Source organism: Camellia sinensis, chromosome 4 (assembly GCF_055761805.1).
Source record: "Camellia sinensis isolate YWXY chromosome 4, ASM5576180v1, whole genome shotgun sequence".
NCBI classification, from domain to species: domain Eukaryota; kingdom Viridiplantae; phylum Streptophyta; class Magnoliopsida; order Ericales; family Theaceae; genus Camellia; species Camellia sinensis.
The window spans coordinates 41,400,660-41,423,801 of record NC_138964.1 but is presented as its reverse complement, the minus strand read 5'-3'; the positions used below and the strand labels follow the sequence as shown (position 1 = coordinate 41,423,801).

Here is a 23,142-nt window from a genome sequence, read left to right as displayed (position 1 = left end):
GCAAGGGTATTGATGGAAAACTAACTTCAAATTGCTTACAGCTGTTTATCAAAGGATCCATATAGGCCCTGTTTGGTAGAGCTGTGGAAAAGTGATCATAGCTTATAACTTAACAGCTTATAGCTTATAACTGTGAACATAACTGATTTTTGAATTAGAAATTAAGCTTCTCCACCCCCACTCAAAGAATAAGTTGATTTTTGACTTACAAAAAGCTATAACCTGTATTGTTAAGCTAAACCAAACACATCAAAATAGCTTAAATTAAGCTAAAAGCTGAAATAAGCTGGAAATAAGCCCTACCAAATAGGGCCATATACCCACTCTCTATAATCTGTCTTAAAGAAGTGTGCATTATTGTTTCCCAATAATATAAACCCCTTACCCTCCGCCGTCTCTCTCTCTCGTTTGTTTGCTTCACTCCCTCACGAAAAACCCCTCTCTCTTCTCGGGTCATCTCTTCCTTGCTTCCATTCATGGAGATCGAAGTCGCAAGGATTGAAGAGACCAGGTATGGCTCTTACAACCCTAAAATTTTCTCCTATTTGCTCCGAATCTATGGTTTCTCTTTCTCTAATTTCTCTGTCCATTCTTTTGCTCTTTATCATCTCTCACTTTCGTCTCTTGATTTTGAAGGGTTCTTTGAGAGCTCTGTCTTCTGTAGTAGCTTATTGGTTCGAAAGAGTTCTCATTGAAGAGGTATGGCCTGAAATCCCTAAAACCCTGATTTTATTAGTCTGAAATTGTGATTTTGGAGACCATCATATAAATTTCCCCTGAGTTGTTCTTTTTAGTATTTTCTATGCACATACATACCAGCAAGCTTTTTTATTCATTTATTTATTTTGCTGTGAAAAGATTGCAAAATTCAATTGGGTCAAACTTTTTCACCTTTAAAAACCCTCAAACAGAGGGCTTAATGTTCTTGATTTCAAATGGGGTTTGAATTTTTCTTGATTTCAAATGAATTGCTCGATGTGATTGAACTTCTTGATGAAATGCTTCACGTATGCCAACAATTGGGGTTGGGTTAGATAAAAGGGTTGGTTTAAGAGTTAAAGTTTAATAACTTATTAATAGTAAATACAACTTTTATTCAATCAAATGATATATATCTATGTTTATCTCTACTACTATAAAAGAGTGAAGGGCTTGATGGTGTTTTCTACATTTTTTTTTTATTCCACAAGATAACCCTTACTTAATGTTATATATACTTGTATATAGCAATCTAAGAGACACGTCTATTGGAATGTAGTTCGGATTTTTCGAAATGCATGTATATAACTACAATCTCAATTTACAAAAATACACTTTCAATAACCCAACTGACACAACTCTTCATTTGTTCCTAATTTTCTCATAGATTTTCTCTCTCCTCTCTCATATGTGTCTCTTCTTTTCTCACATCATCATTATCATTTTCCTTCTTTTTGGTTTTGTGTGTGTATTTTGTTGAATATCATTAGAACTAGCTACAGTAGTTCCATTGATGTGTAGTTGTTCCAGTGATGTGTGGAAATGCTTAGCTTTTGCAATTTGTTTTATAGAACGTAGTGTGTTGAAGTTTTGTGACTATTGCTTGGTAGTGTGTCCAATGCAAGGCTTTACATGGAAAATTGAATTGGGTGATTGAGGAAATTCTGCAATTATGTTATAACTTTTGATGATGTGAAGATCCCTCATGGTGAGTAATAGGTTCTTCAAGAGATGTGGAAGAGAAAAGAGAAGAAGAAAAATAGAGAGGTGAGTAATGGCTCGTAAAGAGTGTGGAAAGAAAAAAGAGTAGAGAAAAAAGAAAAATATATAGGTATGTGATGGTCATAGACATCTCATTTTTGACCGTCCTCAAGGCTTGGACGTCATCGTTTGAACACGCGATGATTATCCATGCTTGTGTTTGTTTTGAGTTTCAAAAAGTCTTGGCTGCGCGCCTTGCCTTAGAATCTCTTAACTTCTCTGTTTTGTGCTTGGTTGCACCAAGAGCTTGTGGATGTGTTCCTGAGGGAAGGGGGGAGCCTGTCGACCAAGTCTCCTGCCCACCGGCCGCCTTGATTTTCAATCGGCCAAATGTGATGGCCGGCCGGCCAATTTGACTGCCGGTCGACCACTTTGATGGCCGGCTGGCCAAATGTGGTTTTCAACAGATATTTCTGTAGATAGCTGGCAGCTGTCATTCTAGGCCATACCCCAGCCCATGCTTGGACGTGGGTGTTCTGAGGAGCTGCAGATTGATACATATCTATATCAATCAAGCTCTCTCACATAGAATAGGAGGAGAAGGAAGAGATATAGAACTTGGAGCAAAAAAATCTCTCTCTCTCTCTCTACATTTTCTGCCTCTCTCTCTAAGGTTTAGGGCTTGTTTGTGCTCAAAAGTGCATTTTCTTTGCACTTTTGCGTACAAACACCTAGTTCTCTACTCCCCTTATTGAGTTGAGATCCTTGAAGGTGATTCTTGGGGTGATTTGAAGCCCTTTTTTTGGTCCAAAAGTTGCTGATTTGCTGCTGTGCTACAAGGGTAAGACTTTTGTCTCTTTTTACCCTTTTTTTGCAAAGCTTTTTAGCCTATCTTGCATCTATTTTTGAGCTTAGAATATAACATAGAAAAGTCTTTTTTTTGAGTGCTCTAAATAGTTTGTTAAGGGTTTTTTAAGCTTTGGGGTTGTTTGACCCCTCTTAAGGCTTGTTTGGCCTTTGTTTTGTGCCATTTCGGTTGAGCTCTGGGACCATTGGGTTTGGGCCTCCTCACCACTGAAATCTTGAAGGATTTCAGAGGTGAGGATGGTGCCTTGAGGTCCTAAGAAGGAGAGGGCCACCCCCTCTCCTTGTTGTCCTTAAAAAGGGCCATTTTTGCCTCTTGAGGGAGCATCTTTTTTAAGTGTATGTTGGCCATGCTTTAACTGATTTTTGTGCTTATTATGTCACAATATGCCTCTGTTTTTAGTTGGTTTTGGTATACCATGCTAGCTTAGCATACATGCCTTGTAATGCCTTATTTTAGCCTTAACATGTCCTATGCTTTGAGCCCTTATTCAAGCATGTTTAGGCCTAGCTTTGTGAAGCTTTTATGTTTGTCTTGCCATGCTTAAGGTCTGTCCTTGGCTGTTTTGGTCAACCAAGACATGCATTGCATAGTCCGTTTGCATCTTAGCCTCAAGTGTGTGAGTGTGTAGTGTGCGTTGCTTGCATCATTTTCAGTGGTTTGGAACCACTTACCATACTATTTCAGCTCACATAACATGCTTGCATGCATGCCTTTGATGCCTCTTTGATACCTTAAAAGCTTGTGTTGAATGCTCCATGTTTGGCCACTTTTGCATGCTTCTATGTTTAAGCCACTTAGATGCCATCTAGGTGTTCCCTTTGCATGGTCTAGGCCTACCTTGAACCTGTTTTAAGCCCTCTTGGCCTTGTGAGGCTTAGTTGGCTTAGCCATGGTTTAAGTCTCCTTGACTAGCTTCAAGTACTTGGACCAATTGTACGCTATGTTTGTCTTGGTTAAGTTGGTTTGGCACCATCATTAGCATGGTTTTCAGAGCTTACATTGCATGCCCTTAGTCCATGTTTAGTCTCTTCCAAGGGTGCTTGAGAGTTGCTTTTTGATGTTTAAATGTTGGCCCATTAACATGTGCATGTGTGTGTGTGTGTTGGTCCTCATGTTTGAGCACTTCGGCCACTGATTTTGGTATGCTTACGAACCATCCTAAATTAGTTTAAGTCCATCCCCTTTGCTTGATTGTGTGCTCACCCTGTATGTTTGCTTGCATACTCGCATATTCGGATTGTATTGCCGTGTTGTATGCTAGTTCACATGCTTAGGATTGCATTGCATGAGTATGCATGCTTGACCTCTTGAAGTGAGTATGATAGAGGTTGAGTTCAATTTGTTTGGTTATGTGCATTGCATTCCATATCAAGATGCACACTTGATTCTTTGGGCTATCATGCATGGAAATGCGCGATTGGTGGTCCGAGAATCGAGGCCCATCCCCCTTTGAGTCATAAACATGATAAGGAGTGTGGTTGGTGCATACATTTGCTTGAAATACATTGCCATGCCTTGCCTGCCCTCTGCTGCTGTCAAACAGGTTTCAGCAGGAAGAATTGGTCGGCCGGCAATGTTGGGTGCCGACCGGCAAAACAGGTTTTGTCGAGAGCATAATTTTGTGGCCGGTGACCATTCTCCATGGCCGGTGGAGTTCTCACTCAGCCGGTAGTGTCCCACAACACCCAGAGAAGCAACCTTGGGAGTTGTGCAATTTTTAGAGAAGCAGAACAGTCAAAGTAGAGGCAAACTTGTGCATGGCATTGGATTTCTGAGCAAACCCAAGCACGCGCATTGGATCCTCTTCCCGAGGCCTTTACTGCTTTTTTAAGCTTAATAAATTTGCTTAATTAATTAGGTGGTCTGTAATAATTAATTAGCTTGTAGGTTAATTAATTTGTATTATTCTTTTGGTCCCTCCGAGCGAGGGTGAATTTGTAATAAGTGTGGGTGCGTGTGTGCATGTCTTCCAACCCCCACTTCTTTCTCCCTTTTACTTACCTGCTTTGATGGTTAGTTTTAGGACATATTTACTTTAGCATACCTTATGCTATGCATGCGTGCATCATTCATTAGTCTTGCATGCACCAAGCTCGGCGCATCATACTAACTGCATAAGTATTTCAAATCTAACTTGAATACGTGCTACTTGTGCATTTTCACATGTCATTTATAGACTAGCCGAGCCTACTCTAGTGACATTCCGTATGCGTTGCATTAGGCATTTAAACATGGACTTGGATCATGCATGATTGCTAACATGTTCTTGTTTTGGCACGGAGTACAAGGTGAGCTCTTTATGCTTTAGCATACCGCATGCGTGTGAGTGTTGCCATAACAGCATGATTACCATGAGGCTAGCTGCTTATGTGATATAACTACTTGAATGCCTGTGGGTGGAGGTTGAATTACCTAAATCGGAATAATGCACTAAAACTGTGAGTTTTAAGCCCACTAGATAGTGACAAAACCATCTTTTCTAAAGCCCACTTGAGGGTGGCAAAATCTGCATTTCAACCTACTTGCGAGTAGCAAACCATTTTCAAAACAAGCATGAAATGCTTTGTTCCAATTTAGGCGATTTGGTCTATACTTGTTTGCCGTGCGCATAACATAGTAATTCTAGGCTAACAAATGGAATAAGAACACATAACGTTTTCAAAAACGGATATCACGGTTAGTAGAGGCCGATCTTCGGATCGGGCGAGAGGGGGTGCTCATAGCTGACCTTCCTCAATCGTACCCAAGCTCTCGAGCCAAAGTAACTTTGGTGATGACGGACATGTGGCCTTTGGCACCGAGTCAGGGTTTCCTAAATTCCCCATAAAAATATTTAGGTGGCGACTTTGTATCTGGCAAAGCAGTCCATGTTTGGCACTTCTTTTCAAAAATTTGTTTCTCAAAACGATTTGCCAGATTTGGACTCTTTGGTTCAGATTAAGGACCATGACTATTTGAGAATCCTGAACTGTAGTAGACCCGCAAAATGAATAGAACGGGACCTCATCCTCCCGGGGCGTTCGGGGACGTCTACAGTTTCTGGCGACTCTGCTGGGGATTTAGAGAGCTTGACTCGAACTCGTGATATCCTGTTTTGATTTCATTTATGTGTCTCTTTGCATTGCATGTGCATTGGTGCGCCTAGGACACCGTGTTTGCCATCTGCCATTCCTGAACGGTTTGCCGGAGGCTTGACTTTGTCAAAGCATGCCATAAGGCTGACCGATTGTGGGCTCTGACAGTATGGGAACACAAACCCCGGTTTTACCGGGGCACCCTTTTCGACCATTCGACCTAGTGCATATCGGAATCCATAGTGACCATTCCAAACTAGGACAGGTTGCTTACCTGATGTTAGGTTGTTTGAAAACTGCTGCGTGCATAGTGAAACCCTAGCTCTTGACAAAAATAGAACAGGGAAACCCTACCCCTCCATAGGGGTGTTTTGGCTCTATTTACTTGCTATGTGCTTTTAGAATGCATCTCTACAGGGAACATACATATCAGTTTGCAAGTTTGAGTATCAGACCTGAGGGCACCAGTATCAGTTTATGAGAATCAGTTATATCTGTGGATATCCGATTCAGTATTTTGGGGGCAGTGATTTTGGACAAGAGTGATCAGTAGTAGAGTACAGTTATCCAGCTAAACAAGCGTCTGTTCTGATTGGTCCGAAATGCTGTATGTTTTCTCTTTCAGTTCAGAGAGTTGATACAGAATAGCCAGTGTTCCCCTTGCTGAAACAAGACAAATATCTGATCCGTCAGTCACCGTTCAGTACATCGGGCTTATCATGATGCAGAATTCAGAGGAGATTGTGGTTATGACGGCCGCATCAGATCAAGAAATCACTCTGCAAAGCCAGACCAATGTCGATGTACCACATCCACCCAGGTCGCCTGTCGCGCACCCGGTCTGGACCCCCCAGTTGTATCAGGCTCGTGAGCCCACCACATTCGAATTGATGGGAATGATAAGTGACCTCCAGAGATCCGTGGCCGATCTGGCCTATAGAATGTTGGCTTCACCGCCAGCTGCACCGTATGCCGGGAATTTCATACCACAGGAGCCCCCACTACTGGGGCGGATTGTGATCGAGCTTAGCCAACCAGAGGTTGCCTCCAGCTACGGCAACGACGTGTCAGCAACAACTGGGCTTCGCTCTGATGTAGTAACCCAAACCCCTGATCAGGCTGAGGCCAGAAACAAGAACAAAATGAAGGCAGATGCCGATCCCATTGAACAACTGTTGTGGGCAGCCGAGGCTTTGAAAGCTAGGGGGATGAATAAGCAACAAGTATTCGCAGTCATGACTAAAGCTGTGGATGATGCTTTCCCCACTCTAACCGAAGGCGGTTCAAGCCGGGCGGAAAATCGGGATGGGCCCCATTATGCCAAGACAGTCCCTGTCATCCCTAACCCTGTACCAGGAAAAGATCAGAAAGCCAAGGTAGTGCCTGCCGACCTTTTCGCTAGTGCGTCTAGCAAGAACCCTCAGACTTCAAAGTACCTGCCTCGAGGGCGCAGAACCTTTCATGCCCTCTACATGCCTCTGTCTAGGGCATTTCAAATATTGGCTAAAAAGGGGCATCTTAAACCCCTCGAGCCTCGGTCCCTCCCGAAGAATCTCCCTCTCTCGCATGATGCTACCTTGTACTACGCGTACCACCAACAGTCCGGTCACAGTATCGATGGTTGTTTCCGCCTTCGTCATGAAGTGCAAGATTTGATCGACAATGAGGTCATCCTCCCGCCTACCTCAGCAAAGTCTGTTACCACTGAGCTATTGGATTTCGAGGATACTGCAAATTTGTGATCAGGGGTTAGACCACCTGCAGGCGGCGCTCGGCGTATTTTGGATATGGCGTCTGGTACGCATTTTTGGAAGCATCTGCGAATGCTAGTTTTGTAAATTCTGGCTTGGGTGTCAAGTCAGTCTTTTGTTTTGTTTTGATTCTGTCTCATTGTCTTGAGTCAGTCCTTTTGCTTATGGGTCTGTCTTGTTGTAGCGAGTCAGTCCCCTTTTTATAGAATGTCGGGTGATCCCGGAGCTGTTGCTTCGAACACCGTTTTGTTTTGTAATTATCCTTTTGTTTTTCTTTTGAGTCTGTCTCTATCGTGGAGCCAGTTGCAACCAGAGAATCTGAATGAAACAGCTGCGGCTATCATGTTTCCATGCTTACTACTATTCTGAATTAGTTGTGCTAGGGGACTCGAATGGAACAGCAGTACATTCCACCTGTTCTCTTGTGCCCTGAAAATCATTGTATTGACCTAAGTTTTTCTAAACTTTTTGAACACTGCAGTGAAAACAAAGAGGAAGGAATTCCTCGGGTTTTGCAAACTTTGATCAAATTGAGAGAAAGAGAGGCATGCTAAGCCTTTAATGAATCGAAATCATGCTTGTCAGCGTGAGTACTGAGAAGGACCCTGACTTGATCCAGACTGGTTCCACACTATCTTCAGCGCGAGCGATTTGTCGTTTCTTTAAAAACTTTCAAAAACAAAATGTTTTCCGCAGTACTGCGAAGACCTGTGTGGAATCACTCTTGAGATTGTGCAGCTTAGGATCGCTCTCAGCCTCAAGACTCGAGCCCTTGTTTTAAAGCCTTGAACCACAATTCGGAGTGTCCAACGATCGACCATCAAGAGAGGCCTGTGTGGCCAGATTGGAAGCAGCCCTCGAACAAGAGGCGCCAAGGCCAGATCAAGAAGATCAGATTTCATCAAAAGAAGCCTGTAAAGCTAGAACAGAAGCACCTCTCCAAACTAGGGACAAAAATGTCCGATTTGCTCGAAGAGCCGAAGATGGGTCATTCAGTAAGTCAATGCAACAGCCACTCTCCTAGATACGGATGGCTTCAAAACCCTAAAACCATTTGGCATGGACTTGTTACACTTTTACCCTTCGAGCGGCTCGCTGGGCCGAAAACCCGAAAGGGCGACCCAGGCAAAAGTTAGAACAAAAGAAAATATACAAAAGAGAGAAAAATACAGAAAAAAATATATACAAAAGAGAGAAAAATACAAAAAAAGAAAAAATAATAATATACAAAAGAGAGAAAAAAGAAAGGGAAGAAAGAAAAATGAAAGAAAAGCTCGCAAGGTCGAAAACCCGCATCGGGCGCCTTGGCAAAAGTTAGAGCCTAAAAGGTGAAGGTTAAAATACCCGAGTGTACCTTAATCGGAACTACGTAAGGCTTGATTTCCATGTTTGGGATACGTAGGCAACTTCATCCTGGACAACTTTCCGTTGCCATGAGTCGTCGTTTAAACCAGGGGCAACTTTCCGTTGCCATGCAACGTCCTTCGAATAAAGGGCAATTTTCCATTGCTTCCGAACCGAGGTTGCGCATCTCGAGGGTAAGTTCCGTGCTTGTTTAGCACCGACCGTTTGCGAAAATAGTTTTTGAAAATTTTTACCGAGGTTGACTGTTTTCTCGAAAACTATTTCATTTCTCCAAAACTTAGACCGTTTTGGACCCAAAAAAGGAAAATTTTCAGTGCTCATAGCCTGACTTGCATGATTTCAAATCAAAAATCGAACAAGTGTGTTAATCTAACTCTCATATTGGTCAAAATTGTTTTAGTAGAAAACCAAAACAAAAATGGTCATAATAATGAACTAGGGGCACAGTTGAGTCAGGCTTTCTGTTTTTCCCCCATCGCCAACATACTTGCCAAGAAGGGCACAACTCGAGTTATTATTAAAAGGCTGAAAGCTCTCTCAGCCTCCGAGCAACGAGATATCAAACCAAGTGCAAAGCCTGAATCTGAAGGGATCAAGGTACTCCGTTCCCTTACCTGGGGCATCGACCAAGCGCCACCGGAAGAAACAGCCGTGAGCTAACCATATTGGGCATGAACCCACAACTTCCTATTCATCCATTAAACACCCCAGGGAGGGATATAAAAAAATGAGAGAATAAAGAATAGAGAGGTGTAAGTTGAGAGAAATAGTGAGCAAAAAGGGTTTTGAGAGAAAAACCGAGCTTGAGTGCCAGAGGGATGTGAGGATCACAAATAAGAAAGGGTGGAAAACAATACCCAGAGAAACTGGCTCCTCGTGATCTTAGGTCCCCCATCTTTGTTAACGCGTCTGTATGTCGTGTCTTTTTTGTCTTGTTTACTTCAACCTTTGTTTCGAGTCTTTTCCGAGTGCGTCTCGTTGTGCTTAGGTTGTTTACCTTTTTTTGTCTCCGTTGTTGAGTCTTTTTTCGCTGAGTTCAGTTGTAGGCTCAATACCCCGGTTTGAAGAACCCTTTTTTTTAATTTCAAAAATTAATCGTTTTGTGCTCAGAATGCTGTGACATTCTCCACATTTGTGCAAAAACACGATTTGGTTGTTTCATACAAATGCAGGGACCACCCCCGATAAGTGTGAATAGGAAAACCTGGGCCTCTTTGAAGCTTTTGGGTTTCAGATCGCATCTGAGTGTGCTTCAACTTCAGTAGATTCAACCTTCATGGTCCGTCTTGTCAGATTTGGGCTGTTTGTTCAGGACCCGCTGTGTGCAAAATGAACCAAGCGCTGTGTTATGAGCTGTATGCAGATTAATCCCCAGTAGAGTATGAGCCGAGTGTTCAGGATGTGCAGTGGTTTGTATGGGTTGTTTTGCTGTTGGCTGGTTCGTCATCTGATTATTACAATGCAAGTGTTCAATTTTCAGACAACGGATCAATTTCATTTACATTAAGGTGCAACATGATGCAATGCGATGCAATATATGAAATGCACAAATACAACACTTTTTCAGACAAAAAGTTTGTTTCATTTCATCATCTTTTTCAAGTACATGGTTTTGGAAACAAAAATCTGCCTGCGGCAGTACAAAGGTACTCTAGCTACCAGCAAAAGGTACAAAAGAGAAAGAAAAAAAAAAAACAGCAAAAATCTGGGTCAATGACAAAGGATCTCAGGCCTGGGAGTCTGTCCTAGTCCTCTTCCTGAACAAAGGTCCAGGAGCATCATCAGCGCTATCATCTGAGTCCGAGTCCGAGCCGTCTCCGGTCTCCTCCGACGACGACTCCGCCTCCGCCTCCGCCTCCGACTCCTCGTCATCGTCATCAGGGACTGGAGCCCGCGAGCTACTCCCGACGTGAGTGCGCCCCACCTTGGTGCGGGGGAATACTCTGCCCTCCCCATCTCCTCCGGCAGGAACAGAAGGCCTGGCTGGGACACCTCCTACGGCAGGAATCTGGAAATGAGGCTGATAAAAAAAAAAAAAAAACACAAAAGGCAAATGCATTAGAATACTGTGAGCAGTGTATCAGTGTAGAATGCAGTGTATGAGTACAGTGTGCGAATACCGTGAGCAGTTTATCAGTGCAGAATGCAGTGTATGAGTACAATGTGCAAATGCCGTGAGTAGTTTATCAGTGCAGAATGCAGTGTATGAGTACAGTGTGCGAATGCCGTGAGCAGTTTATCAGTGCAGAATGCAGTGTATGAGTACAGTGGATGAATGCCGTGAGTAGCTTATCAAGTGTTGTGTTGTGCACCAGATTATGTAAAGCAGCTTATGAGTATGGTTTGAGGCCGTGATCAGAAGAACATACCGGAATGCTGTAGAGGGCCAAGAGGTTGAAAGTCCGCTGCAACATCCCCATCATGGAGGCATTCAGCTCCAAGGACTGCCGGGTATACTCGGAAGAAGCCTGTAAAAGTATCAAATGCATCAGTATTCTGCGGAATATCAAAATAAACTGAAATGAAATGCCAATACAAGATGCATAAAATGTAGTAATACATACCGGAGGCAAGTCATGGAAACCGACCAACTCGTGGTTAACCGGAGGAGAAGCAAAGGGGATCTGGTAGGTCGCCCCACCCTGCCCTCGGTATGTCATCATCGTGGGTAGCGTTGGCCAGCTAACCCCTCGACCCCTCCGAGCTCCGATCCTGCCACGGACACGAGCTGTCCTCGACATCCCTGCCCCTGCCCCTGCCCCTGCTCCAGCTACTGGCGCTGCAGCTCCCCCTCTCTCAGCTCGACGGCCACCGCTCAGAGGCCGCATAATGTAGATCTGGATGTACTCTTTGTAGTCGCCCTCGCCCCTGAAGCCCTTCACGTCCCAGCCGATCGTGTAATCGGCCATCTCCTCGGCAGTGAACCTCTCGGTGTCCCTCATGTGGGTAGGAGGCGGACCCGGAACTATTTGCTCTGGCAAGCCCAAGGTCTGGCATAGGAAACGCTCACCCAAGTACCAAGCCCGACAGATCGGGCCCTCCAGCAAAATCCGGAAACGTGCAGTCTCCTCTGCGCCAGCAAACCGATCTCGAGTCACGGCTGGCAGTGGAGCCCAAGGCTGCCAGATGATCTGAAAATGAAATACAGATTGTTATCTACTATTATTGGCAATACAGTGTAAAGCGAAGCTTAAATGAACCGCAAGTAAAACATACCTCTGCGGGGGTAATAGTGTCGAAGTAGCGGCGGAAAAAGATGAATGTCTCTCGGGGCCTCCGCACGCACCTCACGTCAAAGCGACACAAAAATGGGACGACGAGAGGGGTCTCTACGTCTGGCACTGGGGCGAGTCTCGGGAAGTAGGCGTAGACCCACAACTGCAGAGCCAATACCAGAAGGGTTATCAGATAAAGCAGAACACAAAATAAAGTAGAAATTGCAGGACCGTGTATTGTGCAGTGTGCGCAGTGTACAGTCAGTGTAAAGCCGGGTATATGTGTGTGTCGTGTGTGCAGTATACGATCAGCATGAAATAGAGAGTACAGTGTGTGCAGTGTACAGAGTACAGAAAATGTAAAGTAGAAATGTAAAGCAGAAAAAGAAAAAATGTACCTCCCAAGCGCGCCAATAGCCTCCAAACAACTACCCACTGCCACGGGAGGCTGAGCTCATATACCCATAAAGAGTGGCCAGAGCGGCGCCGCCCCAGTCGTAGTGCAGGATCTGCCTGACATCCACTAGTGCACTAAGCAGGCAGAGAGGCACAGTGTTCGCCCGGTCGGCGAAAATGGTAGTCCCAAACAGGAACATGAGAAAGCCGCGTGCGTATCTCTCCACAGCCTCCTGAGTCATCGGAGCCTCCTCGGTCAAAGCTGGCTGGACCCTAAATTGGACCTCGAACCATGAATATCGAACGAAGCCGGGACGCGTAAGAGGCAGCACCTCGCCAAGCAGATGGATTTGAGCAGCCGTCCACTCATCCATATCAGTATCGAAGGGGATCGGATCACCCCCTACCCCGATGCCTGTGAGCATCGAGAAATCGTAAGGAGTCATCGTCATGTCTCCCATGGCAGAAAGGTGGAACGAGTCGGTGGTGTTCCACCACCTCTCCACTAAAGCAGCAAGAAGAGGCCTGCTCATTGTCAGTCTGGAAAGCCCCCTGCAGAATGCGCCAAATCCGGCCTGGTCAACAATGTGACGAACTGCGTCCGGTAACTCCGTGTACCAATCCCGGGCGGCAACATTCCCATACCCGCGGACAGTATGGGAATCTCCCTGTTTTCAAGCAGACAATGGCGAAGAAACGCTAAAGTACAGTTTTGAAAAGCATTCAGATTTGGTAGTGAACTACAACATGTGATGTGTCAGTGTGTTTACATGGTTCGGTGTAGATACAATATGTGTGCATATTTTCCAGATTCAAACAGATATAGGGTACCGGTGTGCTTGTAGTGAACTACAGTGACTGATGTGTCAGTGTATTCGAGTGGTTCAGGGCAAGTGCAGTGTGTGTGCACGCGTTCAGATTCAAACAAATAACAGTTGCAAGTGTGTTCACGGTCGATTACAGTGTACAGTGCCTCAGTGCATTTGGGCTAAGCAGTTAAAGAGCATAATCAGTTATGGCAGCTAAGTGTTCTACATTGCGGAAAGTAAAGCAGAGGGAAGAATGTTACCTCGGAAGCGCCGAAGGACAAATGAGATGTAGGCTCGCGCAAGAGAAGCTCTGGAGGCACGCCCCTCTCGAAGCTCCTGAACTGGCGCAGTCCATCAGGAGGCAGGATGTGAATCGCCGGCCGGTAGGTCGCTGGGTCGAACGGGCGGACGCTCAAGGGGAGGAGCTCGGCCCGGGGTCCATCTCGTGGTCCGGGGGAGTCCCGCCTTGTGGAATATCGTCGTCCATATCAAAAGTGACGAGGGAACTGGTCGGAAAAGGAAAACAAAGCTAGAATGCGAAGGGTCAACGAAAAGTCAACCCCTGGGAGGGCGGAAAATGGCCAGAAAAGCCGAAATGTGGAAAATATACGGAAATCAAGAAAAACTTGGGGGAAACAAACCCCAAGAGGCAAAAATCGAAAAAACTACACTGAAACGAAGTTTCGATCGGATGAAAGTCTTCGAAACGCGATGAACTTCGCGGATCAAACGTCGAAAAGGGCGCGAAAATCAAGGAAAATGAGGAAATGAAGAGAAGAAAATACTCTAGAGAGAGGGAGGAGAGAATTTCGGCTAAGAGGAAGTAAGAAAAATAGGGTTTGGAACCCTATTTTAAAAGACCCGAGCCAAAAAGACAAAACTGTCCCGATTCAGGCATTTTTGGCCGGTCGGCCAAATATTTGGCCGGTGAGTTGTTTCGATAGCCGGTGGACAGCCGGTGACTTCCCCTTTTGGCCGGTGAGCCTCCTACAGCCTTGTTTGGGTCAAATAAGTGGTTTGGGACCTTCATTGCTCAAGTCAATGCAAGAACAGTGTATTTCCAAAGCTCGACCAGCCTCTATTTCAATCTCGGACCATGTCTTCTGTGCGTGGCACCCGAATTTGTGCAAGCTGTATTCTTTTGGTATCATTTTTTATCTCTTACAAGGTTCGAAAGTTGCCTCATGTGGGTTACATTACAAAGCTCTATCATGAACGCGCGCTGATTTTGCATCATTTCTGTCACGTCGTTGCACACACATCTTGCATTCTCATGCGCATGTCATAATCATGCATAATCATGCATTCAGAATAACAAAATTCATGTATTTGCCCAGTCTGGCGAGACCTTAAACCCGCTCGGTTGCATTGTCATGCATTTCAAAACGACGCGCGTGGTTGCGCATTCGGGTTCACATGCATTGTCATGCATATTGAAAGACATGCGTTGTCATGCACTTACACAAACATGCATTGTCATACATCTCAAAAGCCGCACGTTGTCGCGTATTTCATAATCATGCATACTCATGCATTGAAAATAACAAAATTCATGTATTTGCCCGGCCTGGCGAGACCTTAAACCCGCTCGGTTTCATTGTCTTGCATTTCAAACGACGCGCGTGGTTGCGCATTCGGGTTCACATGCATTGTCATGCATATCGAAAGACATGCGTTGTCACGCACTTACACAAACATGCATTGTCATACATCTCAAAAGCCGCACGTTGTCGCACATTTCATAATCATGCATACTCATGCATTCAAAATAACAAAATTCATGTATTTGCTCGGTCTGGCGAGACCTTAAACCCGCTCGGTTGCATTGTCATGCATGTCGAACGACGCGCGTGGTTGCGCATTCGGGTTCACATGCATTGTCATGCATATAAAAAGACGTGCGTGGTCGCGCACTTACATCAACATGCATTGCCATGCATCTCAAAAGCCGCGCGTTGTCGCGCGTTTCAAAATCATGCATTATCATGCCTTTTCAAAAGAAAAACAAAAAAAGAGAGCAACATGCATCGCTACGGTCTGGCGAGACCTTAAATACGCTCGGTCTAGGAGACCTTAAATCCTCTGAAGGTGTGAGTCCTTCGGTGCTTGTCGTGCCCGAACGATTTTTGATAAGTTGCATCATACATGTAGTTCAAGCGACTCGCGTCATCGCATACTCAAGTTCACGTGCATTCCAACAGCCGCACGTTGTCGTCCATTTCAAGATCATCTGCATTGACGTGCATCTCAAAAGTCGCACGTTGTTGCGCATTTCAAAATCATGCATCATTGTAAAAAAGTGCATATGTCATGCATCATTGTAAATAGTGCATATGTCATGCATACCACTGTAAATAATGCATATGTCATGCATCTTACCGTAAATATTACATTTAAGCCCATCCATTGCATATTGTAGATATTGCATTGTAGCTGGCATGCATTCACTATATCACTTCCATCTAGGGTTTGCGCCTTTCCTTGTTGAGCTTGGTCTGGTATGTGCTCATACTTTTCACGTCTATACACTCATAGTTCTGTATGACCGTTCTATGTTAGACGTGATTTGTTCGTGTCCATGCCTTTCCTAGGCAAGATATGGCTTGGCCGTAGGCCTTATTCCATTGTATCCATTCCATTGCATATTTGTAAATAGTGCATTGTAGCTTGCATGCGTCGACTGCATCCCCCCCATCTATGGCTTACGCCTTTCCATGTTGAACTTGGTCTGGTTTGTGCCCATACCTTTCATGTCTATACACTCATAGTTCTGAATGACCGTTTTATGTTAGACGTGGTTTGTGTGTGTCCATGCCTTTCCTAGGCAAGATTTGGTTTGGCTGCTTGCCATATCCATTGTATATATATTACATTGTAGTGTAATTTTCGCATCCAGCATTAGGATCATTGGTCTTTCTTCAGCGAGTCATTTCCCCACCTATGTCATTCCACCCAATTGCTTGTTCTTGTATCCGTCTACATCACTCATAGTTCTGCATGTGTACGCGCCTATTCCACGTTGGTATGTTGGTTTGAGGGTTGCGGCACCTTTTCTATAGTAGACGGACTTTGTATCTCCATCAATCTATTTGACATTTGTGTGGTTTTGAACCGCTCATGATTTGATCATAATTCAATTGCATTGCATTTTCATTTGCATTATTATACATAGTTTTGTATATATCGCATATCATTTTGCATTCATTTTGCATGTTGTGCATATTGCTAACGATATTTGTACCTGTTAAGTTTGCTTTCTTTTCAGGCACGATATTGTATGTACGGTTCATTTGAGGCTGGTGCAACCAGACGAACCGCATAGGTATTGTATTCTCCGAGTGAGACGTATCGAGAATTACATAATTCTCTTTCATCCTTTCTGCATTGTAGTGTAGTTTGGTGTATGCTAGCTTAAAACTGTCGCATGTTATGCTTCGTTACAGCTTTCTTCGCATGATCATAAGTTATATTTGGCTCCTTGCATTGTCAGTTGCATTTTGCCCCTGCCTTCGGGCGTATATCTTTGCTTGTCTTGCATGTTTGTCTAAGTCTTCGGCCTTGTCAAAAATGGGTCATCTCTGGGCTTTGACATTCACTCCCATCATTGTTATGACTTTCGAGTTCTGTCAAAGAGGGGCAACTGTAGACACCCCATTTTTGACCGTCCTCAAGGCTTGGACGTCATCGTTTGAACACGCGATGATTATCCATGCTTGTGTTTGTTTTGAGTTTCGAAAAGTCTTGGCTGCGCGCCTTGCCTTAGAATCTCTTAACTTCTCTGTTTTGCGCTTGGTTGCACCAAGAGCTTGTGGATGTGTTCCTGAGGGAAGGGGGGAGCTTGTCGACCAAGTCTCCTGCCCACCGGTCGCCTTGATTTTCAATCGGCGAAATGTGATGGCCGGCCGGCCAATTTGATTGCCGGTCGACCACTTTGATGGCCGGCCGGCCAAATGTGGTTTTCAACAGATATTTCTGTAGACAGCTGGCAGCTGTCATTCTAGGCCATACCCCAGCCCATGCTTGGACGTAGGTGTTCTGAGGAGCTGCAGATTGATACATATCTATATCAATCAAGCTCTCTCACATAGAATAGGAGGAGAAGGAAGAGATATAGAACTTGGAGCAAATCTCTCTCTCTCTCTCTCTCTCTACATTTTCTGCCTCTCTCTCTAAGGTTTAGGGCTTGTTTGTGCTCAAAAGTGCATTTTCTTTGCACTTTTGCATACAAACACCTAGTTCTCTACTCCCCTTATTGAGTTGAGATCCTTGAAGGTGATTCTTGGGGTGATTTGAAGCCCTTTTTTTGGTCCAAAAGTTGCTGATTTGCTGCTGTGCTACAAGGGTAAGACTTTTGTCCCTTTTTACCCCTTTTTTGCAAAGCTTTTTAGCCTATCTTGCATCTATTTTTGAGCTTAGCATATAACATAGAAAAGTCTTGTTTTTGAGTGCTCTAAATAGTTTGTTAAGGGTGTTTTAAGCTTTGGGGTTGTTTGACCCCTCTTAAGGCTTGTTTGGCCTTTGTTTTGTGCCATTTCGGTTGAGTTCCGGGACCATTGTGTTTGGGCCTCCTCACCACTGAAATCTTAAGGGATTTCAGAGGTGAGGATGGTGCCTTGAGGTCCTAAGAAGGAGAGGGCCACCCCCTCTCCTTGTTGTCCTTGAAAAGGGCCATTTTTGCCTCTTGAGGGAGCATCTTGTTTAAGTGTATGTTGGCCATGCTTTAACTGATTTTTGTGCTTATTATGTCATAATATGCCTCTGTTTTTATTTGGTTTTGGTGCACCATGCTTGCTTAGCATACATGCCTTGTAATGCCTTGTTTTAGCCTTAACATGTCCTATGCTTTGAGCCCTTATTCAAGCATGTTTAGGCCTAGCTTTGTGAAACTTTTATGTTTGTCTTGCCATGCTTAAGGTCTGTCCTTGGCTGTTTTGGTCAACCAAGACATGCATTGCATAGTCCCTTTGCATCTTGGATTGTTAGCCTCAAGTGTGTGAGTGTGTAGTGTGCGTTGCTTGCATCATTTTCAGTGGTTTGGAACCACTTACCATACTATTTCAGTTCACATAACATGCTTGCATGCATGCCTTTGATGCCTCTTTGATACCTTAAAAGCTTGTGTTGAATGCTCCATGTTTGGCCACTTTTGCATGCTTCTATGTTTAAGCCACTTAGATGCCATCTAGGTGTTCCCTTTGCATGGTCTAGGCCTACCTTGAACTTGTTTTAAGCCCTCTTGGCCTTGTGAGGCTTAGTTGGCTTAGCCATGGTTTAAGTCTCCTTGACTAGCTTCAAGTACTTGGACCAATTGTACGCTATGTTTATCTTGGTTAAGTTGGTTTGGCACCATCCTTAGCATGGTTTTCAGAGCTTACATTGCATGCCCTTAGTCCATGTTTAGTCTCTTCCAAGGGTGCTTGAGAGTTGCTTTTTGATGTTTAAATGTTGGCCCATTAACATGTGCATGTGTGTGTGTGTGTGTTGGTCCTCATGTTTGAGCACTTCGGCCACTGATTTTGGCATGCTTGCGAACCATCCTAAATTAGTTTAAGTCCATCCCCTTTGCTTGATTGTGTGCTCACCCTGTATGTTTGCTTGCATACTCGCATATTCGCATTGCATTTCCATGTTGTATGCTAGTTCACATGCTTAGGATTGCATTGCATGAGTATGCATGCTTGACCTCTTAAAGTGAGTATGATAGAGGTTGAGTTCAATTTGTTTGGTTATGTGCATTGCATTCCATATCAAGATGCACACTTGATTCTTTGGGCTATCATGCATGGAAATGCGCGATTGGTGGTCCGAGAATCGAGGCCCATCCCCCTTTGAGTCATAAACATGATAAGGAGTGTGGTTGGTGCATACATTTGCTTGAAATACATTGCCATGTCTTGCCTGCCCTCTGCTGCTGTCAAACAGGTTTCAGCAGGAAGAATTAGCCGGCCGGCAATGTTGGGTGCCGATTGGCAAAACAGGTTTGGCCGAGAGCATAATTTTGTGGCAGGTGACCATTCTCCATGGCCGATGGAGTTCTCACTCAGCCGGTAGTGTCCCACAACACCCAGAGCAGCAACCTTGGGAGTTGTGCAATTTTCAGAGAAGCAGAACAGTCAAAGTAGAGGCAAACTTGTGCATGGCATTGGATTTCCGAGCAAACCTGAGCACGCGCATTGGATCCTCTTCCCGAGGCCTTTACTGCTTTCTTAAGCTTAGTAAATTTGCTTAATTAATTAGGTGGTCTGTAATAATTAATTAGCTTGTAGGTTAATTAATTTGTATTGTTCTTTGGTCCCTCTGAGCGAGGGTGAATTTGTAATAAGTGTGGGTGCGTGTGTGCATGTCTTCCAACCCCCACTTCTTTCTCCCTTTTACTTACCTACTTTGATGGTTAGTATTAGGACATATTTACTTTAGCATACCTTATGCTATGCATGTGTGCATCATTCATTAGTCTTGCATGCACCAGGCTCGGCGCATCATACTAACTGCATAAGTATTTCAAATCTAACTCGAATACGTGCTACTTGTGCATTTTCACATGTCATTTATAGAATAGCCGAGCCTACTCTAGTGACATTCCGTATGCGTTACATTAGGCATTTAAACATGGACTTGGATCATGCATGATTGCTAACATGTTCTTGTTTTGGCACGGAGTACTAGGTGAGCTCTTTATGCTTTAGCATACCGCATGCGTGTGAGTGTTGCCATAACATCATGATTACCATGAGGCTAGCTGCTTATGTGATATAACTGCTTGAATGCCTGTGGATGGAGGTTGAATTACCTAAATTGGAATAATGCATTAAAACTGTGAGTTTTAAGCCCACTAGATAGTGGCAAAATCATCTTTTATAAAGCCCACTTGAGGGTGGCAAAATCTACATTTCAACCTGCTTGCGAGTAGCAAACCATTTTCAAAACAAGCATGAAATGTTTTGTTCCAATTTAGGCGATTTGGTCTATACTTGTTTGCCGTACGCATAACATAGTAATTCTAGGCTAACAAATGGAATAAGAACACATAACGTTTTCAAAAACGGATATCACGGTTAGTAGAGGCCGATCTTCGGATCGGGCGAGAGGGGGTGCTCATAGCTGACCTTCTCCAATCGTACCCAAGCTCCCGAGCCAAGGCAACTTTGGTGATGACAGACACGTGGCCTTTGGCACCGAGTCAGGGTTTCCTAAATTCCCCATAAAAATATTTAGGTGGCAACTCTGTATCTGGCAAAGCAGTCCATGTTTGGCACTTCTTTTCAAAAATCTGTTTCTCAAAACGATTTGCCAGATTTGGACTCTTTGGTTCAGATTAAGGACCGTGACAATTTGAGAATCCTAAACTGTAGTAGACCCGCAAAACGAACAGAACGGGACCTCATCCTCCTGGGGCGTTCGGGGACGTCTACACTGTAGAGAAAGATAGAGTAGAGAGAGAAGATCAGAATGTAAAATAGAGACCATGGATCATAGTGATCGATTGATGGGTGAAATGAATACCAGTGAAAGTAGAGAAGATTTTTTGGTAATCCAAACAAAATTTTTATTTGAAGGATAAATATTAAAATATTAGATTTTTCTTTAGGGACAAATCAATTCAATGCCAAAACTTGAATTATTAGCTAAAGTAGTAGAGCACACCACTTTTGTGTCTCTTTTGGGATTGTATGATGAGTGTAGGTGTGGAGTAATGCTTTAAGACCACCAAATAATTTCTTGTAAAGATGTCGTTTTGTGTAAATATGTGTGGCGCCATCATTTTTATTTGTGGCATTATCGCCAAAATATTATTTTTTTCTTCATGAAAATGTATGTATTTAATGACACTCCCATTTGATTACGGCTCTTCTTTTTAGTAAATGGGTTCAAACGAATTGAGTTGAATTAGGTACAAGTTGAATAAATGAACACGATTAATAAAAGCACAAATAACATTAGGTGATGGTGGTGGAGTTGCAGCGGTTATGGTAGAGTGGTGGTGCTAATCAATTGTTGGCCCATAGTTTTCTTCTAGGAGCTCTTTATCTTGGTCATTAGATAACTTACAAGGTGGAACAAGAGAGCAAACATAGAAACTTTGACAATCACATATGGCGAGATATATTGGGTTTGCAAATTTTTTGTTTGGAGAGAGAAAAGAATCCAACGACATGATAATTGTTAACTTCTTCATCTGTATTTGTAAAGTGTTTTAATTTTCTTTAGTTCTGTTAATTTGTTAAGGTTTTGTTCTTTTTATTATTGTTTGCATGATGTTTTAATAAATGCATTCCCACATGATAAAAGACACGACAAGTTATGTCACATTGACGAGAAATTATTCAATGTTTCGGGAGTAATATTTCATGTCCTTTACTAAATAGTACATTTCAAGTTGTCTCTTAAAATTCTAAAACAAAAGTTATAAGTTTTATAATTTTTGTTGATAGCTATTAATTTAGAGTACCACCTAAATTTGCTCCAAGAGAACTTAATAATTTGAAAAAGTTTAAAAAGTTTAGGAACACATAAATCGATGACAGAATCGGAAACAACTCTCTGAAATGAGGAAAGTTTTATCTTTTGTGAGTCCACACCCATATAAGAGAATTGTGTCTACTTATATAATCAATTTTATATTTCTAAAATAACTAAATAATTTATCCATACTAATGTCCCACCCCTACTTACAACTCGATTTTTACACTACTATGTGTATATTTTGTGGCTTATTCATTTTGGGTAAAAGAGGGTTTCAAATATTTTAACTCAAATAATAATTTCTCACAAACACTAATATCAAAATAAACTGATGCAGGTGCATTCAAAATCAAGAAGTCATTCGAACTTTACCTTCTCCACTTGAAACTCATGTTCGAAACATCACAACTCCAAGTCCTAAAGTAGATAAAATCATTTCCATCTGCAGCATTCCATCTTCTCCGAATGCAGTAAACTTCATACACATTCTTCTTCTTTTTAAGCATCTTAAATATATCATTAGTAACCACTGCTAATCACTTGTTACTAGAAAATGTACTGGGTCAAAGCAACTATGTCCATCACCTCGCTTGATCAATCTTTTTGGTACATGAGCTGCAACAATTGCTACAAATCTATAAATGCAAAATATCAAATTGTTTTTGACTATTTCCATTGTAAAAAAAAAAAAAAAAAAAAGAAGTTATTGCAAAGCCGAGGTAACAACAAACTAACCCTACACCTTTTAATATAACTAATGTTTTATATTTGATAAAACTAACATATAATTTACTACAAACAAACATAGTCAAATTCCAAGTTGAACTCAAAGATAATTCAGGTTCAATAATGGCAACAATATTCCAGGATAATGCAGAAAAGTTCTTTTCAATTTCATCTACTGACCTAATGAAGGATACAATGCAGGTAAAATAAATTAACATGCTTCATCTTCAAATTCACTATTTTTGTTTCCAATTTTTAAAATATTCTACATATATTACGCAGGATGGAAAAGTTTCAAATGAAACCCTTCCAAAATTGAATTTTCCAGAATAGCACATTATTCAACTAAAGCCTCGCCAATATCAGTTTTGTGGACAAGTAATGCTTCAACATGTCACCACATCATTGAACAATGATGATGCAGAACCCTCTATCATAACTCTTGCTTCGAAACTACATCAACAATTTGTCCAAATAGAACCCAAAGCAAAGAAAGAACTATTTTCATCAACTGTTGGTACAAATGTTGCTTCTGATATTTCAACTGCTGCTGTTGGTACAAATTCTGCTTCTGATATTTTTGCTACAACAAGTGTACCCTCTACAAAATCTCTCTAGAAAGAACACTCTACACAATAATATTTTTGTAACAGGTTACGACAATATGACATATTTTTGGTTTGGTTTGGTATGGCTCAGGTGGTTTGGTTTGTAACATATTTTTGTTGTTACTTGTTTGGAACTACAATGTGCAAGACTTTTGTAACATATCTTACTGTTTGTGCAAGTAAATTA

The 23,142-nt window shown here is 42.8% G+C and overlaps 1 long non-coding RNA gene across 1 annotated transcript; it reads left to right on the top strand.

Annotated features, from left to right (window-relative positions):
* The first annotated feature begins 410 nt into the window (after positions 1-410).
* LOC145823311 (uncharacterized) lies at positions 411-22,618 on the top strand. Its single transcript, XR_014365598.1, has 3 exons — positions 411-511; positions 637-699; positions 21,959-22,618. It is a non-coding gene; the product is annotated as an uncharacterized LOC145823311 (long non-coding RNA).
* The last annotated feature ends 524 nt before the right edge of the window (positions 22,619-23,142 follow it).